Genomic DNA, 14,416 nt, shown 5'->3' on the forward strand with positions numbered 1-14,416 from the left:
ATAAAATTATGTATCTACAAACTCCATAGGCCTGCTTTTCAAACCACTCTCCACTAATGTAGAACCATCACACAACTTTAGATCATTAGGACTTTATTGAGCTTGTAATGTTTAGGCTAAGGTATTGGGTTATGAAAGAATGGAAAGGAATCAAACGAAATAAGAGGATTTATCTTACTTATTTGCAACAACATCGCTCAAAGCATATCACATTCTCTCTAATATTCCCAAGCCTTTGTTATGTCTCTCTTCCCAACAACATTTGCATTTACACACTTTCCATACTTCCTTGATTCATTCAATTTTTTTTTTTTTTTGAATTTATAGTTAGGAAGCATGGATATTACAATCATTCCCCTTGTTACCTTGATATTCACAATACACCACAACCCCCAACCCATTCTTTTGAATACCCTTCAAAATTTTGAGAACACACTCAAAGCCACACACAAACACTCTCACTTTGCATAAATTTAGATTAAATCCTCTTAAAAATCATGGGTAGAGTAGTGTGTTTAAGGGTTAAAAAGGTATGTTACTGTGGGATAAATTCAATATCGGCACAAAAGGGTGACAAGAGATAATAAAATGTAGGGTTGGCTTGAAAGGCACAAATGGTACAAAGGTGGCCTAAGTCATTTCTTCAGTCATGTGTCGTCAAGGATTTCGCCTCAAATGGTCATCAAATAGGTTCTAGAATTTAGGGATCTCAAAAATGTCATAGGAAAATCACACACAAAACATCCCTAAAAGCTAGAACTAACCAACCAAACAAACCACATTCTCGAGGGTCTCAACTTAGGCAAAACCAACAATCAGAATTATTCCTAAACTAAAGTAAAATTTGACTTGTTCTAAATGCCCATGTCATAGCAATCATGTTATTATCATTGACATATAAATTAATTCAGAAAAGTTGAAACACACTCAATTAAAAATAACATAAAAACACACCAAATCTTAAAAAAAATTAAAAAAAAATTTCAATTAAGAAAATTCAGGAAAAAGGAACCCCAACTTAAAACCTACATTGTCCTCAATGTAACAATTAGAATGGAAAAACAGAAAAGGAAAGAGAAAGTTACCCGCCTTTTAGAGACATCATCAAAACCTGTGTGGCACCGTAGCGCCATTTGCATCATGATGCGGCATCAAGTTGCTGCCCAAATTGCATTATGTCTTTTCTTGCTCCGCCGTGGCATAAATATGTTGCGCCGTGACATGAAGCTTTTTTCCTACAAAACAACCAAACCATAAAATACAACAAAATAACCTAAAACAAAACAATGAAAACACTGAAAACACTTGAAAAACTGACAGGCTATTCGCAAGTGTATGAAATCGCGCAAGTAATAAAGCTCGAGTAAACGAGTGTCGAATCCCGAGAGAACTACCTACCAAGTACCAAACTAGTCTATTTTGTTGCTATTTGATGAAACAGAATTTTAAGAATGAATTTGATGAAAAAGAAAACAAACTAAAAACTAAACGAAGGCAGAATTTTATTAATACTTTGGTAAACAAATCAATATGACTAAACCTAGGGCATAGATTTCACACCAATTTAATCCTATGCATTGACAATTATTGCTAACCTAATTAAGCTTATGCTAAAGGCCAAACTCCCTGATATTCCACTAACTTTCTCTCGAACAATTAGCGAATTAACCGTTAAGCAACAACCCAAAATATCTCTAAGTTGGATTTAGGAGCTAAGAGATCATTAAGTTCTATGGAATTTACCAGAGCCTCATAGATCGCAGTAACCTATCTCTAGTGTTTGCTCAATCTATTGTTTTATTACCTTAGACAAATCAGGTCTCATCTCTCGATCTCTGTAATAACTGCTGTATACTAATAAAATATATGTATAATAATAAAATTAAATGGGCCCAAAAATTTTCTTGTATTATGCATATACATTCTTTGTACAAAAGAGTATCATTTACAAAATGCCATTCAAAACAGGGGACAGTGTGGCTATTGCTCCTCGCTAGCCGACGCCCAACCGACTGCAACATCACCTAGATCCTACAACTACAAAGGAAAATAACGGGGTGAGCACAAAATAATGCTCAGTAAGTAAGTCCTCTACTTGTCTATCCCCATAACTATTTCTCTTAATTCTTTCCTTACACTATTTCTGTTTCTGTTTCTCTTTCACACAGCTTTCTTTCTTAACTTCCGCTATATATCACGGCCTCATCTTACCGGAGGCACGGCCGGGTGGAGTTCACATAGCACCAACCCACTCTTTGTGATTTTCGGGTGGAGATCACAAAGCACTAACCCTTACTGTTTCTACTATCAGGTGGTGATCACAAAGCACCAACGCGTTCTCATACCTATCGGGTGGAGATCACAAAGCACCTATCCATTCTCATACCTACCGGGTAGAGATCACAAAGCACCTACCCGTTTTTAGTGCTCTTCTCATTAACTCTACTCTAGCACTTCTCATTCTCTCTACTCTTAAAGTAGTTCATTCACGAAGTTTTCTACTCTTTCTTAAGTCACTCCTCAATGCACAATTAATGCATATGGATGGTTCATCTCCACTAATGCACTTATGAGATGCCAACATGCAATATTGCAAGAATTTAGGCTTATTACTCATACTCAAACCTCTCTTAGGCATTTCATCAAACAACTCAAGTGCATATAAAGACTTTACTATAACAATAGCTCTATTTCTTTCTCTAACCATCCCAAATGGGAGAAAACTCCCTCACATAGCTATAATTCCTGCAAGGAATAACACTTCTAAAAAGGTTTACTCAAAACCTTCCAAACTTCATCTCAACTACATCTTCTCATCACATATCAACACTTCTCTTAAATGAAGTGTATTCAATCACAACATGGATAAATAATCTCAATTTCATAGCATATAACATGCACATAACATGCATACATAATTGCTATTAAATCTCTACTCAAGAAAGTTCTCAAACCTCAACTTGGGTGGGGATTTACTTACCTTGTAATGGAGAACTCTCACTAGTACTTTCTTTTCCTATTGCTTGCTTGACTTTTCTCTACCCTTTAAACAATAAAACCATACAACTTTAATATACAAATATATACAAAACCTCACATCCAAAGCAAGAATCTTTACCTTAGGATGCCTTAGATTGATTTTCTACCCCAATCACTCCAAAAAGCCCTCTAAAAATCCTTGAACTAATGAAAGAGGAATTGAGAGGAAGTAGGAAAGGAGAATGGCGGTGGAGAAGAAGAATGAAAGGTTTGCAATGACTTAAATCTTTTTAACTCAACTTATGGGCAAGCATTCCCATTTTGCCCTTCCTCTTCCTTGGAAATTCCATCTATATCCTTTGATTCATTACAATCACACCCCCATACCAACATATTCTCCATGAAATTTTCTTACATTTTACTCCCCACTTTTCCTACTAATTAGGGGTAGAATGGTCAAATTTCCCTTAGGGAAGAAAATATCTAAAACTTCCATAAATTTTTCAGCCGACCCGTCGCTGCGGCGAAGACAATTCTGTCGCCACGGCGAAACACTCCAGCAGCTCACAGTGGGCTTAAAACACCTCTTTGCCGCGGCGAAGCTTCTTCTTCACCCCAGCGAAGCTTGTAACCTAAAAATTTTGCCAATTCCTCATAATTTCCAGGGCAAACACTCAACCAAACCAATACCTCCATTCAACTAAGGGCCAACCAAACAATATTAATAATAAATCAACTCAAATAAGAGCAAAATAAGAAACATTAGCTACATACCTCAAGTGGGGCGTTACAATCTCAACCCAACCCATGATATCATTCAACCCTCGGATCCTTAAAAATTGAAAGCATTACACACAATAATAAAACTTAGAATTAATGCTCAATAAGAATTAACAACAATAAAGTCAACACATATTCATAAATTGGGCTACATCTTTAGCCCTAGGAAAGGGATTTAGTCATAATTGCAGTAATAAGAACAACCATTGTATTCAATAACATGAGTTCAAGAAAGAAAAATATAAAAACTTCTCTAATTGGCGAACGAGAACTACAAGAATTTCGATCTCCAAAATAGTAGCCGTCCTTTCTCCTTCTCTAATCCCCTAAAACTATTTAAAGACCTTTATTTATAGTGCTAGGGTTTTGGAGGTTACTTAGGAAGTAATCAAATGCTTAACCCATTCAGATTCGGACTAGGAGAATGCAATAACCCAAACAGGCCCATGAACCATCGCTGTGGTGATCGTTCTTTCTGTCCCATGAGTCTGTGATCTCCAGAATTTGGTAAAGTCATCAACATAAACTTTGTAGTTCTCTGAACAAGCTTTCCAACCCCATAAGAATTGTCAAATTCTGATTTCTACAGCTCATGTTATGATCGAAACATCGAAGCATGATCATCTTAAAAGATTTCCAGATTTTACGTTGTATCTTTGACGCATCACAACTTTGTCATTTCAACTCCGATTCTTGCACCATTTGTTCCACTTGTCACGAATTCCATCGACATCATTCTTTTTCCTTCAAATATCAGTTTGAACCTGAAAATACGCAAAATGCATATGTGATCCCGTAAAAGGTATTTATGAAATAATTAATTCAAATTCCACAATTTAGACACATTTTTCCACAAATAATCCAATTAAATCACTAAAAAAATATATACTTTCAAGCTCTTATCAAAAACTAAAGAAAATAAAACCATAAATGAAATTAACATAAATTTCAAAGTAAAAAAATTGGGTTGCCTCCCAAGAAGCACTTTATTTAACGTCTAGGCTAGATGGAATGTGTGATTCATCAGGCTCAATCATTGGAATGTAAGGGAAACGCCAAGGAATTGAAAACTAAAAACTCCACTGTTTCCTCCAAAACCATCATAGCGAGCTTGCCATTCTAAACATCAATCACTGCCATAGTTGTAGCCATAAATGGGTGGCCGAGCAAAATAGGCAAATCTCTATCATGAGTTGATGGCTTCTCCATACCTAAGACTACAAAATCAATAGGAATTATAGTTTATCAACTTTAATTAAGACATTCTCTACAATACCTCTTGGATATTTAACTGAATTGTCAGCCAATTGTAGAGACATTGTTGTTGGCTTTAATTTCCCTAACCCTAATCGCAGATAAATGGAGTAAGGCATGAGATTAATGCTTACCCCCAAATCTAGCATTGTTCGTTCTTCCTTTTTATCACCCACGATAAATTTGATGATAAAGCTACCTGGATCTTTCAATTTGGATGGCAAATTCCTTAGAAGCACAACAGTTACCTTTTCAGGAACCATTACTTTTTCATTAGGTTCAAACTTACGCTTGTGAGTAATCAAATCCTTCAAGAACTTTGCATAAGCTGGCATATTCCTTATCACATCAAGCAAGGGTAAATTCACATTAACTTTAGATAAAATATCATAAAAAGACTTATCCCATTTGCTTTTCTTCAATCGGCTCGGAAAAGGAATAGGTGGAATATAAGACTTTTGTAGAGCAACGATGGGGCTGATCTCCTCATTCTGAAAGGACACATGTGATTTCTTCTCATTCACTTTATCTTCCCCTATATGATCAATTAAACGATTATTAGATTCAAAATTAATTTCCTTGTGAATTATCTTACCACTTTGGAGCACTGTGACTGCTTTCGTTTGCTCAGGTTGGCTTGGTAATTTCCTAGGAACATGGCCTGTACTACCTCTGCTATCTATCCTATATGAACCTCTAGCCTTCTAATGGACACCTCTTGCTGCTGAAACCTTTGTCTAAATTTTTTTTGGCTCTATTGAGACACTTGGATGAAGTTATTCAATGTCTCTTCTAGTGAAGATATCCTTGATTGATCATTTGAGTCAGACTGCTGATGATTGTTATTCCGTAAAAAATTAGGATGACTCTTCTAACCTGGGTTGTAAGTATTTGAAAATGAATCATACTTAGGCCTCGGGTTGTAAGAGTTCATCATATTAGCTTGCTCTGAATACTCTGAAAAATTGCCATTAGAAGGACAAGAGTTAGTTGCATGACCAAAATTACCACAAATAGCACATACCTCTTTGGAAATACTTTGTCCTTGTCCCATCATCATATTGCACATAGTTTTCATCTGCTTTGCTAACTCTGAAACCTACATCACCAACTCAATGTTAGTACATTACTTCATACATCCCTCTTGATTTTCCTCTAACACTTTTCTGCTACAAGTTGGCTCCAAGCATCTCATATAACTCATTTGTCTCTTGTGCAACCTTTTCTCCCATAGCACCACCTGCAGCATTATCAACCATGGCTTGACAAGCCTGTGTTAGTCCATCATAGAAAAATTGGTTCAATAACTCTAAAGGATATCTATGATGTGGACACTAAACTAAAAACAATTTAAAACGTTCCCAAGCTTCATGGAATGACTCACCTTCCATTTGTGAGAAAGTAGCAATCTTACCTCTAAATTCTGTAGTTTTGGCATGAGAATAGAATTTACCAATGAACTTGTTATAAACTGCATCTTAGGTGGTAAGTGAAGCGGGAGTTAATGACATGAACCATGTTTTAGCCGCATCCTTCAAGGTGTAAGGAAAACAACACATCCATAATTGGTTTCTATTAAACTCTGCAAAGGAAAAGTTTGAACAGTAGAATAAAAATCACAAATAAACCCACTTAGTGGCTATGCTAAGGAATGAAGGTAACATCTAAAAGTAAATGTTCTTCAGCTTGTAATTCCTTGCTGCATTATTCAACACTATGCAAGATGGTGACATTCCTATGGTAGGACGTGCATACTCCTTCATAGGACGAGGTAATTCAACCATTATCTTTGGTTCTGACCTTGAATCTGATGAATTTGAATCTAATGAATGTAACACCCAACATGGAGGTGCATGATTTAAATTATGTTTTATAGCCCTTAGTTAATTTTTGTTAGAATTATTTTAAGAGAATATGAAGAAAATGCCTTAAACTTGTATTAAGGGTAAAATAGTCTTTTTACTCAAAATTAGTTAAAATTGTGGGGAGTGAAAAGAGCTAGAATTTCATAGAGAATACAATAAAAATAAGGGCATTATGGTAATTGACTAAGGTATAAGGATGGAATTTCTAAAAAAGTGTAAGGGCAAAATGGGAAAGCATGTTTATAAACTAAGATGATAAGGGTTTGTAACCCTTATTTCCTTCATTCCACTGCCACTTTCCTCCTCCATTTTCTCTCAAATTTTCATTCACTTCTCCAAGGAATTTGAGGGCTTTTGAGTAGATTTTCATAGGGTTTTGATTCTAGGCGTCAAAAGGGTTAAGAGAAGATTTGAATCCAACAAGAGTAGAGAGCTTAGGAGAGACTATTCAAGCTTAAGGTAAGTAAATTCCACTCAAAATCCAACTCAAGTTAAAGTTTAAGAAAATCAAGTGAGTATAGATTTCCTTTAAATATGTATATGTTATGATTATTGAGAAATTGAGATGAGATTGATGATTATTTATGTTTGTTGTTGGATATATTTGAATATGAGGAATGTATGTGATGGTTTGATGATGGGTTGAAATTGGAAGAATTGGAGAAATCTTTTGGGAGTGTTTGTGCCGTGTAGGTATGGTGATGCTATAAGAGAGTTTTTCTCTCAATTTGGGTGGTTTATGAAACCAATAGAATGATAAGTAAATTAGGGTTTGTTCATGCACAATTATTGTTTGATAAAATGCCTAAGTGAAGTATGAGTTGGGTAGAAACCTTAATTTTATGCAACATTGCATATTTCATAAGTAAATGTAAGTAAGAAATTTTAAGCATGAGCCATCCATATGCATATAATTGTGTATGTGTAGAAACTTAAAAAAGAATGAAGAATAAAGAATAAAGAAAGAAAGAATAAAACACTCTAAGAATAAAGAGAAAGGAAGAATAAGCATTAAAGAATTAAAGAGTGTTAAAGAAGAGAAAAGAATAGGTTGTTGTGATGGGGAACCATGAGTGTTAAGAAGAAATTCCCACATACACGCCACCTTAATTGAGTGGCATAAGAAGAAGAAGAATTGTACGGCCCGTAAGAGTGTATGTGGATGAGGGTTGTACAAGAAGAATTCCTACATGCACGCCACCTTAATTGAGTGGCCTAAGAAGAAAGAAGAAGTTGTACGGTCCGTAAGAGTGCATGTAGATGAGGACTGTACTCACTCACACGGCCAAGGTTCCAAATCCATACATCAACTGAGTCCGATCGACAAAGAATAAGAAAAGAAAGAATAAGAATAAGAAAGAATGAGACGGCTTGAACAAGCCAAGAAAAGAAAAACAAGAAAGAAAAGAAAAGAATAGAAAGAAAAATAAAAGAAAAGAAATAGAAATAAGAAAGAAAAAGCATTTTATGCATTATTGCATATGCATTTTATTCATGCATATTGCCATGAATTTCATCATGGTTAGGAAGAATAGAAATAATAAGAAAGAAAGAACAGAGAGTAGTAGAAAGAAAAGAACAGTGAGAGTTAGAAACAGAGAAAGAAAAGAGAGGGAATTAAGTAAAGAAAGAACCTAAGAAGGAGAAGAGTTAAGGGATTTACTTACTGAGCATTTTTATGCTCACCCCATTGTTTTTCTATATTTTTGCAGGAAATAGGTGAGCAGTAGTCGGAAGGACATCGACAAGCGGGGAGGATTGGCATTAATGTCCACTGTCACTAAGTTTTTGTATTCGTTATTTTTATATATGAAAAGAATTATGTTTTGTAAGTAAAGAAAAATTTGGGCCCAACTATTTTCATATACTAATTATGTATGTTTTTATTGTATATGTTCTAAAGTATACTAGTAGAAAGCAGTTATTACAATGAATTTTTAGGAAGTCTGGTTCCTTCCTGTTTCTACCGATCAAATCCATTCTATCCACGTAAGGAACTAATTCTTTATCCAATGATCAATGACCTTGCATTCAAAAACAAATACACCAACGAAAACAAAAACAAAAGAAAAAAATAACCCAAATAAAAATCATACAAATTAAATTAAATAAAAATAATTAAAGCACACGTTATCAAGAAAGCTAAATAACTTAAAACAAATCCCCAGCAATGGCACCAAAAACTTGATGAACAAATTATAATTCCTCACAAGTTCACAAATCGCTATCGTCGTCTAGTGTGCAAAAGCAAGGGTCGATCCCACAGAGATTTGTAAGCAATTTACTAATCCTAATAACTATGCTTCAATTGAAACTAATAACTAGAATTAATAATAAAAGAATTAAAGAAAATCACTTGAAAAGCAACAACTGATTAGAACTAAAATTAATCAACTATAAAATTATCTAAAACCCACTTGACCAAACCCTAGGACTCCAATTTCACCATAACTATCAAGCTCTATGTCAATCATCTATCTATTGTTTATCAATTCACTCTCTAAGGTTCGCACTCACTAAGTCAAGGTATTACCGTAAGGCTTTCAGGATTAACCTAGTATTTTTAACACAAGACTAGCTAGGGCATATAGTCTAGCCTATGGATTAAAAACCCATTAAACACAAGAATACTTGAAATCAAGAACAAAGGCGCATCTGTCAAGGCGTATGCAATACACTAATTATTCAAGAAATCACGAATCTACTAATACTCTATCAGGGCGTATGCATGGAGTACTAATCATTCGTTCACATGATTTTTTCAAAACTAAAACATAATATATGTCTAATCTCAACTCATACAACCTAATAATTCACACTAAGTGTCATCACACAATAATGAAAATTAAAGATTAAATTAATAATATGAATGAATCAAGATTTCCATTAAATTGATAACAATAACATATGTTTAACACAGAGCCTTCCAATTAGGTTACATTGGAACCCTAGAGAAGAATTTAACTACACATTGACATAAAGAAAGTCAACCTCAATTCCCCCAAAAGAATGAATAATCCGAAACCCTAGGAAGAGTATCCTTCTTTTTCTTGCTACCAAGTGGCACTCAATTTAGGTCAAAGAGAATAATAATAAAATAAATTACAATGTCTTATTTATACTTTTCCTTTGCTAGGGGTGTTTTTAGAACAGTACAAGTTCAAATCGGAGCTGGAGAAGGTTAGTTTTTCTTTTTCTCACGATCCATGTTGTGGTGTGATTTCTGGTGCCGACTTCTCCCACAAACCTTAAAACCTTGTCTCGTCATGGCACAAAATTCTGCCCAAATCAGCTTTTCACTCCTTGGCACAGAAAATCCATGCTGCGGCATCCTCCGGTAATTTCACCTTCTCTCTTCTACTTGATGATCCGGTCTCTCTCTTTACCACGTATAAAGCCTCCAACCATCATGTGAGCATATAATCATCACTTTTCCACCTAAAAACCTGAAACTCATACACATACCCATGATTCTTGAAAATAGAATCATATAAAGAAACTTGCGTAAAAACAATCCATTAACATCTTGAATTCCTTACAATCTACCCATAAAATCACGAAATATATATATCATTTCACGACTCATCAACTCTTGGGAGAATCGAGTAGGATGGGTGGTGGTTCCTAGGAACCAGAGTATGGCACCTGTTTCGTGAGCGATGAATGGTAAAGGCGATGGTATGCCTCCCAGTTGACGATAGGGGAGTTGGAAAGAAGTTCTGATGTTTTTAAAGTGGTTCGGTCGGAAAGATAACAAGGCTTACATCCACTGTTATGTTACTTAACTATTTGTGTTTAGGGATACAATAAGATGGGTTTTTCGGTGGTCAAAAAACATATCTCGACCTACTAGACGATCGGAGACCTTGGGATCAGAGAGAAAGGCTTTCGAATTCCTCTCTCTTTTTCGTGTGTGTCCATGTGTGTGTATCTATAAGTCTTTCTCTCCCCCTCTCTCTTGGTCGTGATGGCTTTTATATAGAGAGAGGGAATGTGAATGTTGATAATCCTGGATTATACAGTTTTTATTAGACTTTTTATTCGGATTTCAGGTACTTTCTAGTTCATTTTAACCTGAATTGTTGCTTAATTCTTTACATTTCATGTTTCAGGTTAAAATGGACATTTTGAGCTAATTAAGATAGAATTGGAAATTCTGGACTCGGAAGTAAGCAGATGTCAGAAGTTGGGAGAGTTCTGAAGCAAGGTAAATCACTATGAAGCTTGTTCCCAAGGGAGAGCACCGAAGATCGAAGAATCAAGCGAAGATGCAAGCAAAGGGGCAATTCTGTAAATTCAGAAATTGTCAGGAAGCTTTGCCGCGGCGAAGGTTGTTTTTCACCGCAGCGAAGTGCGCCAGTCACGCACCAAGTCTGCTTCTTTCTTCGCCGCCGATAGATTTCTTCTTCGCCGCGGCGACTGTTATAATTTCCAGTTTTGTAAAACGCACAGTTTAACTTTTGCGTGTTCATTTCCTTAGTTTCATTTTGAGAAATCTTTGAGTTTGAACAAGGGTAAAGATTTGATTTCGAACCAAGAGATTCATCATTTTGGGGAGATTTCTTATCTTTTCTTTTATTTTCATTATGTTGAACTTTAGTATTTTCATTTCTTTCATTTGTGTTGTTGATTTAGCCATGAACTAACCCATTTTGGGTTAGGGTTTTGATTGTAGTTTGGATTTTTATGGGTTAAGTTATTGATTATTTTCTTTTCATATGATTTTGCTTTGATTGTGTGTTTACTTTGCATTTACTGGTTTTATGTGATGAACATGATGAGATTGAGAAATGAATCATGTTAGGCTTCTTTGGTATTCACCATTGTAGTATTGGTTGCTAGAGATAGATTCAAGAACCAATGAAATCATTTTAGGATTATTGTGCTTAATGAGCTTAGAATTATTAACTTTCAATTTGTTGGGTGCGGAAGGTTAATAGGGAAGAGTAGGAAAACATAGTCTGAGAAGGTATGTTTGACACTTTAGAGAGTTCGATTTACAATCAATGCATGTGAATATGATTTTAACTTAATTCTTTAGGTTTAACCGATAAAGTCCGAATGAAGTCAAAACCCTACCCGTTTGTTTGAATTGATTTTATCCCGTTTAAATCTTGCTTTCATAGTTTAAGTTTATTTTAGTAAAATTTTGTTTTAATCATAGTTTTAATTGCTCCCTTTAATCCAAAAAGAATTCGATTGCTTCAACTTGAGAACTGTAGAAAATGTAGTGCTTAGCAACAATCCTCGTGGGAACGATACTCACTCATCATTATATTACTTGTGTGACTAGTGTACTTGCTACATATTGCATGTTGTAGGAAACACACATCAAGTTTTTGGCGCCGTTGCCGGGGATTGAGTTTTAAGTTAACATTGAGTTTTTCTATAGTTAGCTAGATTGAAGTTTTAATTTTTGTTTTAAATTTTCAGTTGGTTTGTGATCTCACTTTCCTTTGTTGATTCTGTGCAGTTTATGCGAAGAGCGAGACGTCAGCCAGTGGTTCCTGTTGATCTTGAGATTGAGAGAACCGCCAGATGACTTAACAGAGAGAGAAGAGAAAGAGAAAGAGAGGATTTAGTGGTTGAAACAGAAGAGATAGTTGTTGAAATGGCATAACTAGAAAACAGGACACTAAGGGAATTCTTAGTTCCCACGGTTAATGGCAGTGGGTCGAGTATTACTAGGCCTACGATGCAAGCCAACAACTTTGAGATAAAGCCAGCAATCATTCAGATGATCCAGCAGTCGGTAAGGTTTAATGGTGATTTGAAGGAAGATCCGAATCAGCATATTGCAAATTTCTTGGAAATTTGTGACACCTTCAAATCGAACGGAGTATCAGATAACGCCATTAGACTGAGGTTATTCCCATTCTCATTGGGGGATAAAGCAAAAGGGTGGTTAATGGCACTACCACCGGGAACTATCACAACTTGGAATGATCTAGCACAGAAGTTCCTTACCAAGTTCTTCCTTCTAGCTAAATCAGCAAAACTCAGAAATGATATCACATCATTTCTACAAGATGAGTCCGAGTCATTGGGAGAGGTACAAGGAGTTAATAAGGAAATGTCCATACCACGGGTTGCCAGTTTGGCTTCAAGTCCAAACATTCTATAATGGACTGATAGGTAATGTGCAAACCATGGTGGATGCAGCATCAGGAGGAGCCTTGCAGAACAAGACACCAGAGGAAGCTTATGAGTTGCTTGAGGTATTGGCAAGCAACAACTATCAAAGACCAAATGAGAGAGTAACACCAAGAAAATCCCCAGGTCTTCATGAAGTTGATGCTTTCACAGCCATCTCAGCACAACTCACGACACTTCAGAAACAGTTGGGAAGTATGTAGGTAAACTCTATTCAAGCACCTCAACTAACTTGTGATTTTTGTGTAGGGAACCATGTGAGCAGCGAGTGTCAAGGGGGGAACACATTTGCTTTGTCATCTCATCGAAGCAAGTGAACTACTTGGCAGGAAATCAGACACAACCAAACAACCCGTACTCCAACACATACAATCCAGGGTGGAGAAATCATCCAAATCTGGCTTGGGGCAATCAGAAACAGCAAAATAATCAATGGAACCAAAGGACTTTGCCGAATAACCAACCAGGGGTGAATAATCAACCAGGAGACCCAAGAGTAACAAAGTTGGAGGACATGTTTGGGAAATTCATGCAAGAGACCACGAGATTTATGAATGAGACGAGGACGAATTTTAGAAATCAAGGGGCGTCCATTCGAAATCTTGAGGTACAGATGGGCCAATTGGCCGAGAAGCTAAATAAGAGACCACAGGGTTTCTTACCAAGCAATACAGTCACTAACCCACGTGAGCAAGTAAATGCAATTTTGTTGAGAAGTGGGGGAGTTTTAGAAGAGGTGAAAAAATCAAGGAAAGAGGAAACTTCATCAAAGCAAAATGAAGAATCTGATGAAGAAATCATTGCTGAAGAGAAACCACCCAGCCCAAGGAAAGATGAACAGAAGAAAGAAGAGGGAAAAAGAAAAAGAAAGAGAAATTGCCCTTCCCCGAGATACCACCAGAGTTGGTGCATCACACACCACCCGTGCCTTTTCCTCAAAGACTCAGAAAAGAAAATCAGGATAAGCAGTTTATTAAATTCCTTGATGTTTTTAAGAAACTGCATATTAACATTCCTTTTGCAGATGCATTGCAGTAGATGCTGAGCTATGTGAAGTTCCTTAAGGAAATCCTATCGAACAAAAGGAAGCTAGAAGATGAGGAAACGGTGATGCTTACAGAGGAGTGCAGTGCCATTCTCTAAAAGAAGTTACCCCCGAAGCTCAAAGATCCAGGGAGTTTTACGATTCCTTGCACTATAGGAAATATCACCTTTGATCGAGTTTTATATGACCTAGGTGCTAGCATTAACCTTATGCCTTTTTCTGTTTTCAGGAAACTAGGAATTGGTGAAGTTAAGCCGACAACCATAAGGTTGCAACTTGCAGATCGATCAATAAAGCATCCTAGGGGCATTGTGGAGGATGTGTTGGTTAAGGTGGACAA

General features: G+C 36.1%; 1 non-coding gene across 1 annotated transcript; it reads left to right on the forward strand.

Moving 5' to 3' along the window:
* The first annotated feature begins 6,329 nt into the window (after positions 1-6,329).
* Positions 6,330-6,437, forward strand: LOC116114498. Its single transcript, XR_004125560.1, has one exon. It is a non-coding gene; the product is annotated as a small nucleolar RNA R71 (small nucleolar RNA).
* The last annotated feature ends 7,979 nt before the right edge of the window (positions 6,438-14,416 follow it).

Source organism: Pistacia vera, unplaced genomic scaffold (assembly GCF_008641045.1).
Source record: "Pistacia vera cultivar Batoury unplaced genomic scaffold, PisVer_v2 Contig710, whole genome shotgun sequence".
Taxonomy (NCBI): Eukaryota; Viridiplantae; Streptophyta; class Magnoliopsida; order Sapindales; family Anacardiaceae; genus Pistacia; species Pistacia vera.